Below are 13,836 nucleotides of genomic sequence, written 5' to 3' on the forward strand. Positions count from 1 at the left end.
GTTTGGAATGGCTTGATGTTAATCACTTCCCCTTTGAGAATCTCCGTGTCCTCATTTTGAAAATTGGCCTGCCCCTACTTCACAATAGGATCAAGGCCAAACAGGAAAGTAGGAAACATCCAGAAAACAGCACAAACTGCTATATGAGTACAATTTATTGTTAGGAGTCTTTCTAGGGAAAAAATGCTGTTTTGCTTTGTCTTATGAGTTAAGGCTCTTGGGAATCCTTCATGTTGATGGAGAAAGGAATAGAGGGCAAACCTTAATGCCTTTATATAATCTGGACATTTGCCTTAAGAATTCAATCTCTTCTCTCCATCTGACCCCTCTAGCTCATGACTATTCAAAAGAGAACAAGCCTCCTCCATTACCTACCTGTCAGGAGCTGCTTGTGTAGGAAGCCGAGGTTGAAGAACCTTTGAAGCAATCACTGATTAAATTAGCAGAAGAAATAACTTTCTCCCTAGGGTCACGTGGTTTTGAATCAACCTGAATACACTGGCTGGCATTCTTGGGTCCCATTAACCCACACATGGAATCCAAGGAATTGCCAGTCTTCAGGGAGGCCAAGTCTAGCCCGAAAGGTCCCATGCAGTACAATCCCTTGACAGGTCGTAAGAAGCTTATAGTGTGTCTGTCTGACGGGGAGGCTTCATTGATGCTGTACTTCTGTGTGAGAGCTCAAAACAAATCATTCACTCATGACTGGTGACAAGAATACGTGAACTGTATTCTTGTTTTTCTGGTTTTATATTTTATTTATTTATTAACATATAATGTATTATTTGTTTCAGGGGTACCGGTCTGTGATTCATCAGTCTTACACATTTCACAGCGCTCATCATAGCACATACCCTTCCCAATGTCCATCAACCAGACACCATGCGATGTCTCCCACCTGCCTCCCCTCCAGCTACCCTCACTTTGTTTCCTGAGATTTAGAGTCTCTTTTGGTCTGTCTCCCTGTCTAGTTTCACCTTGTTTCATTTTTCCCTCCCTTCCACTATGATCTTCTGTCTTGTTTCTCAAACTCCTCACATCAGAGAGATCATATGATAATTGTCTTTCTCTGATTGACTTATTTTGCTCAGCGTAATACCTTCTAGTTCCATCCACGTCGTTGCAAATGGCAAGATTTCATTTCTTTTGATGGCTGCATAGTATTCCATTGTGTATATATACCACATCTTCTTTATCCATTCATCTGTGAATGGACATCTAGGATCTTTCCATAGTTTGGCTATTGTGGACATTGCTGCTATAAACATTTGGGTGCACGTGCCCTTTCAGATCACTGTTTGTATCCTTAGGGTAAATATCCAGTAGTGCAATTACTAGGTCGTAGGGTAGCTCTATTTTCAACTTTTTGAGGAACCTCCATGCTGTTTTCCAGAGTGGCTGCACCAGCTTGCATTCCCACCAGCAGTGTAGGAGGGTTCCCCTTTCTCCACATCCTCGCCAGCATCTGTCGTTTCCTGACTTGTTAATTTTAGTCATTCCGACTGGTGTGAGGTGGTGTCTCACTGTGGTTTCGATTTGTATTTCCCTTGTGCCTCAGTTCTCTTACTTGTAAAAATGGGGTGGACAATGACTCATTCATCCAGTCCTTCTGCTACGGTGAGCTGAGAGCGAAAACGTCTAGCACGGGGCTTACATAGCTTGATGTTAGTTAGCTTTTCTTCTTCTGTGGCATGAAAGATCAGGACTAGTCTGAGAAGCTGGAAGAAAAGCCCCCCAAGGTCTGTATCTGATATTCTTTGATCGACTTATGCTGTCATTTGCTAGATAAACCCTATTGTATTATATTCATGTAATCTAATAGCTAGAGATTTTTTTTACTTATTTCTGGTTGCAACTGTGAATGGCAATACTTTCTCACTGTTTTCAGAATGTCGGTGCTGCTTTGGGCATTCACGCCAGTTGACTTTCGTAAAGTTACTTTTTTTTTTTTCTCTTCCATTTACGCAATCCTAATTAAGACCATTTTTTTAAAGGTAACTCCTTTTGGGGCACCTGGTAGGCTCAGTCATTAAGTGCCTGCCTTTGGCTCAGGCCATGATCCCGGGATCCTGGGATCGAGACCTGCATCGGGCTCCCTGCTCCGCGTGAAGCCTATTTCTCCCTCTCCCACTCCCCCTGCTGTGTTCCCTCTCTCACTATCTCTCTGTGTCCAATAAATAATAAAATCTTTAAAAATAAATAAACGGGACAGCACAAATAGAGAACATTTCTGTTATCACAGAAAGTGCTACTGAACCAGCAATGTGCTTGAATGTTCCTATTGGATTTCAGTGTTAAGATGAGTCTACAATGACACATTAAGGGGCACTATTTCTATTCTTATTTAATTCTTTAAGGTAGTATGCATTCATTTTTATCAAATATCTTTTGTTATATCTGGAATGTTCATATGTTCTTTCTTATTAAAGTGTAGAATGCTACATTAGTAGATTTCTATTTATCGATTTATCTTCATATTTCTGAAATAAATCATCCTAGATTTGGGGTTTTTAAAAAACATCCCTAGATTCTGCTTATTACTAAAATGTTTTGGTAAGTTTATCATGTTTTAGAATTGAGGCCACAGTTATCTCCGAGAAAGATTTTGCTAAGATGAGAGACTTGGGAAGCATTCACCAATAAATCCATTAAGTGTCCTTAGTGTCCTTTAGAATTCTGAGTTTGGTATGGGGAAGGTCACTTAAAATTTTCCATTTTTTAAAAAGATTTTATTTATTTATTTGACAGCGAGACAGTGAGAGAGGGAACACAAGCAGGGGGAGTGGGAGAGGGAGAAGCAGGCTCCCCACTGAGCAGGGAGCCTGATGCGGGGCTCCATCCCAGGACCCTTGGATCATGACCTGAGCTGAAGGCAGACGCTTAAAGACTGAGCCACCCAGGTGCCCCAAAACTTTCCATTTCTTATCGGTGGACTTTGACTAAAACAGAGTGATCCCCATCATATGGTGCACCTCGCCCAATCAGCTGGGTTTGCCAGCCTCGTAATCACATGGCCCAATTCCTTATAACGATTTCTTTCTATATACATGCAAAAAAAACCCTTTCCATTTCTTGAATAAGAGACCATTTGTCCTCTTTATTGTTGAGGTTCTGAAGTTGAGGCTTTCTTCTCTTTATTGTTTGATCATTATTTTGAGTTATGGTGAGTTCTCAAAATGTTGGATATATGCACTATTGAAATATATCCAAATCCCCACTACAATATAAGTAATTTTAACTTTCTTCCTGTTATTTTAGAGAGCTGCCTAAAACTTAGAGTTGATTATATAGATATCACTGTAACTAAGATATTGTTAGTTAATGAAGTCATGTTAATGAAGATATACTTTATGTTTTAATTAAACACTTCCAGGAAGATTAATGATTTTATCAGATTGTTTTCATCTCAATTTTAATTAATTTGGCATGATCTGTTGAGTAATTAAGTTTTTACTAAAATGCCATTTGTAAGTGCGGTTTGTTGCATTTCAGCAATTCATTTAAGTGAGGACAGGAGAAATGAAAATATTAATTTTAAAGGGTTGGGTAAACAGAGTCTTGGAAGATGTTGGAGGTATTTGCACTGGGGACAGGACAGACATGTTCAGCAAATATATACCATTCCTCAGTGAGGGATTTGTTACATAGCCTTCCTTGTGCCAGAATGGAGCAAGGAATTATGGGGGGCAGTGGGGGAGAAGCGACATCCTTGATTTGACAAGAGGTTTCCAATAAAGCTGAGCAGATTTAACTAACATACAACAAACAATACAATACAGTGTGTAAAACAAGACAAAACGTAACCAGGAAAGAAAAATCTAGTATTTAAGTTCCAAAAAAGTCAACTGCACAACAGCAGAATCAGGGAGATTTTGATTTACCTGAGTTCTGGCAAAATAATTCTCGGCGGTATCAGTTGACTAAAAGCTCTAATGCGAGGCATAGCGTGACTCAGGGACCAGATCACGTATTCGGAGGCTTCATTAGCATCTAAAGTGAACAAATCATTAGACCTACTTTTCTCTGCCCTGATCAGCAAACAATGATTAAGAGAGGAGAAGTATAAAATAGCTAGGTTTGAAACACACACATACGCACACACGCACACACGGTGGCTCTGTTTACCCAAAGCTAATACGCATATTTTCTGAAAAAAATGGCATTAGAACATTCCAAGGAGAGCTTTAACTGAACTCTTCCACCTTAATATTTGATGGGGGGTTATATGCATCTTTTCTATACAATCGGTTTAATAATTGATAAAGCATATGAAATATATTTAGAAATGAATTATTTCATTATTGATAGTCAAAATATCAGAACTCACTGCTTTTCAGTTTAAATTAAATACTTTTTAATGTACTTTGCTTTTACAGTCATCTTTCAGTAATTTTAGTTGTTTTAACCAATTTATTTTTGTCAACCTTCATGTCCAATTATACACTTACAGTTAATGTATTTCCAAAACTGAACTACCAGTCAGCGAAGTCTCTATATGTCCCTTCTGGGCTACCATATTCCCTTTCTGCTCCTTTATATGATTTTACCTCTCAAGCCTTTCAGTACATCTCAACTATTTAAAATATATATAGATACATTGCTATAGATATAATCAAACCATAAGATGGAATTGTTTTGGCAATTTATGAATGTTTGGATGAATGGATTTAAATTTTAATGCTTACTTTGAGTTAAATTTTAACCTAATTCTTAATTTTAAATGTCGATTTTCCTGGTCTGTTTTCTAATTTGTATTTAAAATTTTATGTGTACTTATTTAAAGTTTAATTTACTTTAATTTAATTTCTGTTAAATTTTTAAATGTTGTGAATTGTTAGCAATAGTAGAAAAAGACTGATAGTCCATTATAAAATTAGATAAATGGTTTAAATTAGAAAAAACAGGAAGTGTCATTTAAAAGCATCCAGACTGAGGCGCCTGGGTGGCTCAGCCCTTAAGCCTCTACCTTCAGCTCAGTCCCGATGGGATCGAGCCCCATACCTCCCTGCTCAGTGGGGAGCCTGCTTCTCCCTCTCCTGTTCCCCTGTGCTTGTGTTTCCTCTCTCGCTCTCTCTGTCATCAATAAATAAAATCTTTTAAAAAAATAAATAAAAGCCTCTTTGGAGAACAGTGTGGAGATTCCTCAAGAAATTAAAAATAGAGCTTCCCTACGACCCTGCAATTGCACTCCTGGGTATTTACCCCAAAGATACAGATGTCGTGAAAAGAAGGGCCATCTGTACCCCAATGTTTATAGCAGCAATGGCCACAGTCGCCAAACTATGGAAAGAACCAAGATGCCCTTCAATGGATGAATGGATAAGGAAGATGTGGTCCATATACACTATGGAGTATTATGCCTCCATCAGAAAGGATGAATACCCAACTTTTGTAGCAACATGGACGGGACTGGAAGAGATTATGCTGAGTGAAATAAGTCAAGCAGAGAGAGTCAATTATCATATGGTTTCACTTATTTGTGGAGCATAACAAATAGCATGGAGGACAAGGGGCGTTAGAGAGGAGTAGGGAATTTGGGTAAATTGGAAGGGGAGGTGAACCATGAGAGACTATGGACTCTGAAAAACAGTCTGAGGGGTTTGAAGTGGCGGGGGGGTGGGAGGTTGGGGTACCAGGTGGTGGGTATTATAGAGGGCACGGCTTGCATGGAGCACTGGGTGTGGTGAAAAAATAATGAATACTGTTTTTCTGAAAATAAATAAATTGGAAAAAAAAAATTAAAAATAAATAAATAAATAAAAGCATCCAAACTGAAATCAGAAGTAGTTGAAACAGTCCTGTTACATAAAATGCCAATTTTTAGATTAAAAATAGTTTTCCATATGGGAATCTTACATTTTTCTCTTTTGCCAGATTTTTGGCATTTTTCAAGTTCTTATGCTACCCTTAGTTTATTTAACTGTCCCAAAATAGGTATCAGTCACTAAAATCCAACATTCCACTTAAAACTACTAAAGTAATTAAACCTACAATAAGTAAATTTGGTGTATTTGGCTTCCAGAAAAATGAGCTTTTGGCAAATTGACCTTGTGCGAAAGCTAGGTGAGATCCTAATTTCAGTTTATAAAGTGTGAAAATCTTGAAGAAGGTGGTTTTGAGCCATTTTCGACAATTTGAAGACTAGATCAAAGAAATGGTTAATTATGGTAAAAGGAAGGATTTGGACTAACTTCAAAATAATCTTCTCTCATAAAGAACACCAATATCGGGCTCATAACTGATTGAAAAGGACATTTCTCCTGAGTTCTGAAACTAATCGCTTGCCGATGTAAACACTGGCCTCGGAAGAGTTCAGTCAGAGCCTTATGCGGATTTTCAGTAAGTGATCTTCTAATGACTAGAGAAGCTTTTGCCTACCTTTACTAAGGTATGTTGAAATGAACCCCCTAGTGCATTTACGCTAGACTCACCTTTTGCATTATGTCACCTGTGATTTGCCCAGTCGGGGCCAAAGCAGAAGCATTCACTGTCTTTCCCCAGAACAAAGGGCTCAACAACATGGAATCCCTTGGAAAGCACAGAGGGAGCCAGCAAGTGAGCAAATCCTTTGTGCAAAAAGCAGGTCCTCGAAGGCTAATTACATTTGGAGAAAGAAAACTAAAAATAGGATAGAGCGTTTCCAGAATGAAAACAGTCTTTAGACCCTTCCTTACAGCCCAAACTCACTCTTTTCGGGGTGTCTGCCACGTTAATTCGTTAGCAAGGGCAACGTGCACAATTTCCAGTCCGAGGAAGGAGACCAGGGTGGACCGTGCAGCCATGTTGCCATAGTGATGACATTTGAGCGTCTTCGGAGCGGCGAATCTGATTAGTTAGTGCAGTGTTTTCTCTCCTTCCACTTTGTTACACAGGAAAGGAAACTCCTCAAAAGACAGTTTCATGTGTATTTGTAGCTGATCAAAATACAAAAATTTCTCATGCCAGTTCATCTATGGAAATGGCAAGACAGTCAAAAGTCCAGCTGTGTCATCTCAGCTAAGAGTCTACACAAAAATCGGTTTGCCCTGATGCCATTCATGAATTGAAACCTGAAGCCAGTCAGTAGAAACAAACAGCATGCTTCATGGGAAAAGTAGTTGTGACTCAACTATCTTTGCTTCCTTCTGTTCCTCCCGCTGGAGCTTGGGCTAAAGATTCAAAGTCTCCAGCTATTTGCTTGTATTGGCTGACAAGCTTGTAGCGAATCTCTTTATTGAAAAGAACAAGAGTAGAAGAAGAAAATGAGGGAGTTAAAGATAATCTTTGTTTGCTAAGAAATGTATTTGTTGACGGCCAAGCTGAATCCAAGGTATTTCCAGTTCTTATGGGCTTCTTTGAAAGAGAAGAAATGGGTTCCAGGAGAAAGGCGAATGTTTTATCTTAGAAGGAGGCCTTGTCACCTTTGTGTTTCAGAGGGCATGTGACAGGGAGTCCCAGGGCTAGTGAGGAGGGAGTCGGCTCCTTCTCCCTTTTCTCCTATCAATTACCTTTGTTTGGTGGTCCTGATTAGGTACCGCCTGTTAGCGATCGGCCAGAAGATGGCGCTATTTGGTTTAGTGCTAAGGAGAGCCTCCTGGGTTTGTTTTCTGTTGTGTTTTGTTTTGTTTTGTTTTGTTTCCAAAGAAAGTAGGATAAAGAGGGATTTTGCTTTTCTTTTCAGCTTATTAGCCTGTCATAAGGTCAGTCTAAATACCAATTCTAGCTATTGTGAAGTGTCATCATAGGTCATTTGGATACATTTTCTACAATCAAAGCAAGATGAAAGGGAAAATAAAATAATACCCCTCTTTTAGCAAAGGCATGTCATGATATTATTAAGCACAGGCTTGGTATCATCTTCAACTTTTTGAAAATGATAGAAAACTAGAGGGAAAAATAGATGCCGGCCTTCACTTTCCCCTCCTGCTTGCAAACACACGCATCCCCCGCCCCACCCCCAAGCATGTATCACTGTCAGGCGGTTCTCAGAAATTGTCTCCATGTACTGTGTCTCATGGCACCCCATTGCTTATCTGCTAACCCAGCAAAGGAACTCATTGAAGTCTGTAGCCATTACTATGTAAAAATTGGCAAATCTTGCAGAATGAACTTTAACAAATGAACAGAGTGGAGAGAAAGGGCGAGTAACCTTGTTGGAAAGTCCTCTAAGGTTGTTGCCCTGGACGAAAGTTCAGCCCCAGTGCGAAGGACTGTCCTGGCGATTTCATCCCTGGGGGGGAGTGAGGCCTGTGATCTCCAAGGGTCTTTCCAGAACTAACATTCTTATATTCCATTTAATAGTCCCAGGAGGGACTATGGGCAGCACCATTGTCTTATCTGCCCGGGTCCACAAAATCCTTTTTGGTTTCCTAGAGGAAAATGGGGCACACAGAGTTGGCTCCAGACATCCTGCAGCTCTGACACCTGGAAAGTGATGTGCCTTTCTAACACATCCCCTCTGCTCAGTGGGAACAGCATTTCTTGATCGCTAAATGACAAGTTTGGTTGTTATGACTGATTTTTTTAAATGTTTAAGGCTGGCATTTTCTTTTTCTTTTCTTTCTTTCTTTCTTTCTTTCTTCTTTCCTTTCTGTGCAGAAAGGGCTATTTATAGTTATGTAGGCTTTAAATTTATATTACCTTATTGAAATTACAAAAATCAAAATATTCCTCAAGCTTTTAAGTACAACTTACAAATCTTATTTTTCTGTTTATAATTCTAGTAACTTTGGGGGGATATAATAAGAACAAATAGTTTCACAGAGGGTTTTTTTTTTAAAGATTTTATTTATTTATTTGAGAGAGAGAGACAGTGAGAGAGAGCATGAGCGAGGAGAAGGTCAGAGAGCGAAGCAGACTCCCCATGGAGCTGGGAGCCCTATGTGGGACTCGATCCCGGGACTCCAGGATCACGCCCTGAGCCGAAGGCAGTCGTCCAACCAACTGCGCCACCCAGGCGTCCCTCACAGAGGGTTTTGATTAGTGTTGAATCAATTTAAGTTGAGCGATCTGAACTCAAACAATTGCTCTCATTTCTAAACTTAATTAGCTAGAATTCTTTATATTTTAATCTACATTTATAAAGTTAATATATTCTGTTTGGGGCTTAATCATTCAAGTATCTATCTAACTGGCAAACTTATAACCCTAACAGGCAAAGCCTTTTTAAAAACTGAAACGACTTTTATAAATCTAATACGTGCATTCATTTATTCAACAAATGTGTATATTTAAGTTTATTACTATTTCAACTTTAAATATTTCAACTTATTGCCACTAAAACTTTTCAGTATTTAAGTTTGTTAAATATTTAGAATATCCATACTTACTTAGAGAGTGAAGTTCACCTGAAGAGTCAATGTTATTAACCACTTAAATTCTGTTATCCTTTTCAATTTATAATTGCAAGTCTCAAATCATTCTCTCATTTAAAATTGGAATGAAAAGGCGAATACATTTCGTCATTTAACAAATATTTACTGACGAGGCGAATATGTCCATTTGCCAATATGCCAAAATACTCTTAAACATTGAAAGTGTTTTCAGTTGCATGCCCAGATTGTCCCTGCATTTACTACGTGTTTTCCTAAATTTAAAACAAAAGAATTAACCCTATAAAATTCATTTATTAACTCAACTGAGATTCCATTGGGTTGACCGGGAACGCTAACATGGTGGCTTATGGGATAGAGATTTGACCCCGGATGTGGGACCTGGAGGCCGCTGTCATCTGGGTTGTGTGCTCTGAGCCTCAAAGGATATCCGTTTTTTAGAATCACCATGCGAACATGGGACTCTAAATCCATTTCTTTACTCAGTTCTTTAATCTGATTTGGGTTGAAAGAAGTCGGCTTTCTTTGTATTGTCTTTCTGGCAAAAACTCTAAAGATATTTTAATTCTTCTCATCTGGCTCTAAAGATAACTGGAAGCCATTCCATTGTATCCTGGGTAAGTCTCAATCCTTTGTTTGGTTCTCTTCCTACATGGAAGGTTCCCACATGCTCCCGTCAGCTGGAACCTCTGAACTTATGACCCTGGAGAGCCAGTGCTCTACAGTTTACCCCAGTCACTCCTCCCAAACCCCCTCTCAGGCCAGGCAGGATTCTCGGCCTCAGCACTACTGACACTGGGGACCAGATCATTCTGGGGGGGCTTCCCAGTGTACTTGGGAAGTGCAGCAGCCTTTGACACATCCTCTCTCCACTAGATGCCAGGACCATGCCCCCCGCCAAGTTGTGACAACTAAAAATGTCTCTAGACGTTACCAGATGTCCTCTGGTGAGCAAAATCATCCCTCTACCTTGCTGTACACACTTTGAGAACCACTAGCTCAGGAAACCAAGTATTCACTGAAAACGGAGGCAGAACGATAGAAGCATCTGTGGCATGATTGTGTTGTTCTTTGTCTTACAACCCCTCACTGCCTTTGGGTCTGCTCCCTCATCTCCCGTCTCCCCTTGGGGATTTGAACCTCTGTATCCTTCTCGGACCCGAAGGCAGGATGCTCCTCTTTGAGGAACAGAGCCCGTTCTTCGGTTTTTGACCTGTTTTTGTCTTAATCTTTCAGACTCCATGACGTTAGACAGTACGCTTCCTAGATATAAGAGCTCTGTGTCAGCTTTTAGCTCTGTACTAATAATTGTTACCTAAATTGTGCTATTACTTTTCTTATGGCATCAGGAAGTATGCTTTTAAAAACACCACTGTTTCTACACATCCTCGTAGTCCTAACCCAGACTCCAGTTTCACATGAGTTTCCGGACTCTATCTTTCTTTACATTAACAATGACGAACAGGAGTTTTTTTTTTTAAGTCCCCATTGGCAACTTTTGGTTATAAGGGCTTGAAACCAAAAATAATCAAAATCTGGGCAGCGGAAGAAAATACAGTCTTAAAAACTTTGGAATACAGACAGGCTGAGAGATGAAAGGGAAGCCTGGGGCTTGATCTGTCACATGCTCCATGTTAAATCACTTATTCTTGAGGACGAGAGGAACACGCATCTTGCCTCATGAGACAGATGTATTGCACAGTCCAGCTCTATCCTAGAATACCACACTTTGAAATGAAGGACAGAGTAAATTGCCCGATCAAATAAATGTCACACTGTGAGACTGCAGAAACCCAACTTGGTAAATGGAACGTTTTTGACGATGCTCCACAGCAGGCTCCATATTAGTGTGGAGATCTCCAGGAACCCTTCACCAGCTTCTGCACACCGAACTTAGCTTACACATGAATGCCTTCTTAGCAGGTCAGGGCGGCTGCATTCATGCAAACTCTGTGGCCTGTGTGGCTTCTCTAACATGTTTCTTCTGGGATGAATGTGTTGGTTAGCCAGTCTTCCCAAGGGTGAGCCACGGAGATTTGGGGATTTGGGTGCGATCCTCTTAACATGAGGAGGAGTGAAATAAATAATGGTGATAAGGGAACCAGGTAACGAGGAGCTTTCCAAACCCAAGGACACCAAAGTCCTTGGGGTAAATACGTATTTCCTATGATATTCCTGTTGACCCCTATTTGGAAAACAAACCCCAAAAATGTATTATCCAATATGGTCACCATCAAAACAGGATTGAGCAACATGCAAATAGTTGGAAAATAGGACTACATTTGTGCTACACAGACCCAATGTTGATATATGTGGAAATAACAAAATAAATGTCCCAAACAGAATAATTAGCTAGAAATTGAATTAAATCAGCCTGCTGGCAGGATTTGTCCTTAGAAATTCTGTCCCGCATACGTTGGGAAACTTTGGGCCATGAGGATAGAATAAATAAACAATAAACAACTAAATGAATAAAACCCAACCTTATGATCATCCTATATAGAACCTTAAAAAATGTTCTAATATTTAAAAACAAGCCCAAAAGATACTTATATATAGTGTGGATTTTAGATTAAAGAATGTATTTGAGCTTCAGAGTGGCTAAGTTTGCATTAATATCACTGTGACTCTGGCCTTATAGTTTATTGTTTATAGGGGCTGTCTGCAAATTCTGGCCCACCTCATTTCATACACAAAGTGTCATTGGAACATGGCCACACCTATCTGTTTACATGCTCTATATGGTGGCCTTTGCGCTACTGTTGCAGAGTGCATTGGTCACAACAAAGACCATATGGCCCCCAAGGCTGGAAATACAAAAATACATACTATCTGGCCCTTTTCAAAGAAAGGTTGATCAACCTGGTAAGATCATTTGAACATCCCTTCCAAATGATGATCACTTCTGTAGCTGCAACAGAAAGGAAGGCAAGCCTTGTGTTTTTGACATTGCTTCATACACAATGTCATGGGTCAAATTAGAAAACATCCCCATTACAGCCAATAATTAATCAAGCAAGTCTATAGAGGACAGGGGAGAGCAAAGAACAGTCACTTTGAAAGAAAGACATTTAATATGTGCTGTGCTTGATTTTCTTTCAAAAGAACTTTATGTTTGAAATTTGTCCTAAACATGAAACTTGTGTCCAGAGAAATGTAAATAGCTGAGTGGGACTTGCCACTTTTGGTAAATCATCCCCTTGGGGCATTGGGCAAAAGGAATGGCAGACTTTATAGTTGGATTTTTCAACAGACCTGAGGCAAGGAAAAGATAGGAGCTATATAAGTGAAACCAGAGGAAAATGAGCAAAGAATTAAAGGAAGAAGAAAAAAAAATGGAATACAAATAATGTCTCAAGTATAAATAGACTTTCACTTGCATATTGTATTAAATAAAAATAATGCTCACATTTATTGTTCTACCCTATGCTGGGTAAATGACATAGTTTATCCACTAATTCATACCCTTCAAGGTAAGTGTGGTAACTTTTGTTTTACAGATGCGTAAATTGAGGCTCTGGAAGGCTAGGGAACTTTCCCTCTACATGAATTTATAGCCATCTGAAGCAAAAGCCAATCTCTTTCTATTAGGAAGCTCTTAAAAATGATATTGAGAGCATTATTGTATGTTTGTATCACAAAAAATAAGTTAATCAAACGAACCCCTACCAGTCAGTTCTATAAACCAAACCTGCCTGCTAGCAGTTTAATGATGCATCAGTCAGTTCATGCCATGTAACAAACCACACCCATACGCTGTGGCTTAGAACAATTACAGTTTGTTCTAGAATAATAATGATTTGGCTCTTCTGGTCTTGGCTTGGAGAGGGCTCTGCGGCAAGCACCTCTCGTCCTTCTCAGGGACCAGCAGGCAAGCCAAGGCATATCATTCCAATGGCAGAACCAGAGTTCAAGAGAGCAAGTGGAAACACACAAGGGCTCTTGAATCCTGGGCTTGAGACTGACACGCCATCACTCCTGCCTCATTCCATGGGCCAGAACAAGTCATGTGGCCAAGTCAAGAGGCAGAGAGGCACACCCTGCCCTCAGTATGCTATGGCAAAGGGCTGGAGACACGCAGCCAATCTCCCATTCGGAGACCGATTAAAATTAAAAGGACTTTATTCCAAATCCTAGGAGTTTGAATTATCTGAAAGGCAGGTCCAGATTATACTTGTTTTCCATCGTAATTACCCTGTAACCGAAGAGGCAGCCAACTGATGTTCTCTACCAAGAGTTCACGAGTGCAGCATCTGAGGCCCACATGGAAGATCCTAGACACACAGCCTCACAGAGTTCCTTGGACCCTTTTCAACCATCAGAGTCCTGTTTTATTCTAAACTCTGTCCCAAGAGTAGCCAGTGCTTTGGTGTCCTTGGTGACAGGACAAGGCCCTGTTGGTACCTGGTGGAGTACATTATCTTGATTAAATAAGGAAGTCTTTGCCAGTTAAAGAAAGCAGCATCTTCTTCGTCTAGAGAAGATTCAGAAGGGCACAGGAGTGTGTGTGTGTGTGTGTGTGTGT

General features: G+C 39.9%; 1 protein-coding gene across 1 annotated transcript in view; it reads left to right on the forward strand.

Moving 5' to 3' along the window:
• MID1 (midline 1) overlaps window positions 1-13,836 on the forward strand; it is a 341,028-nt gene that overhangs the window by 54,288 nt on the left and 272,904 nt on the right. The window lies entirely within an intron of this gene.

The sequence above is a fragment of the Neovison vison genome, chromosome X (assembly GCF_020171115.1).
Source record: "Neovison vison isolate M4711 chromosome X, ASM_NN_V1, whole genome shotgun sequence".
Classification (NCBI taxonomy): Eukaryota; Metazoa; Chordata; class Mammalia; order Carnivora; family Mustelidae; genus Neogale; species Neogale vison.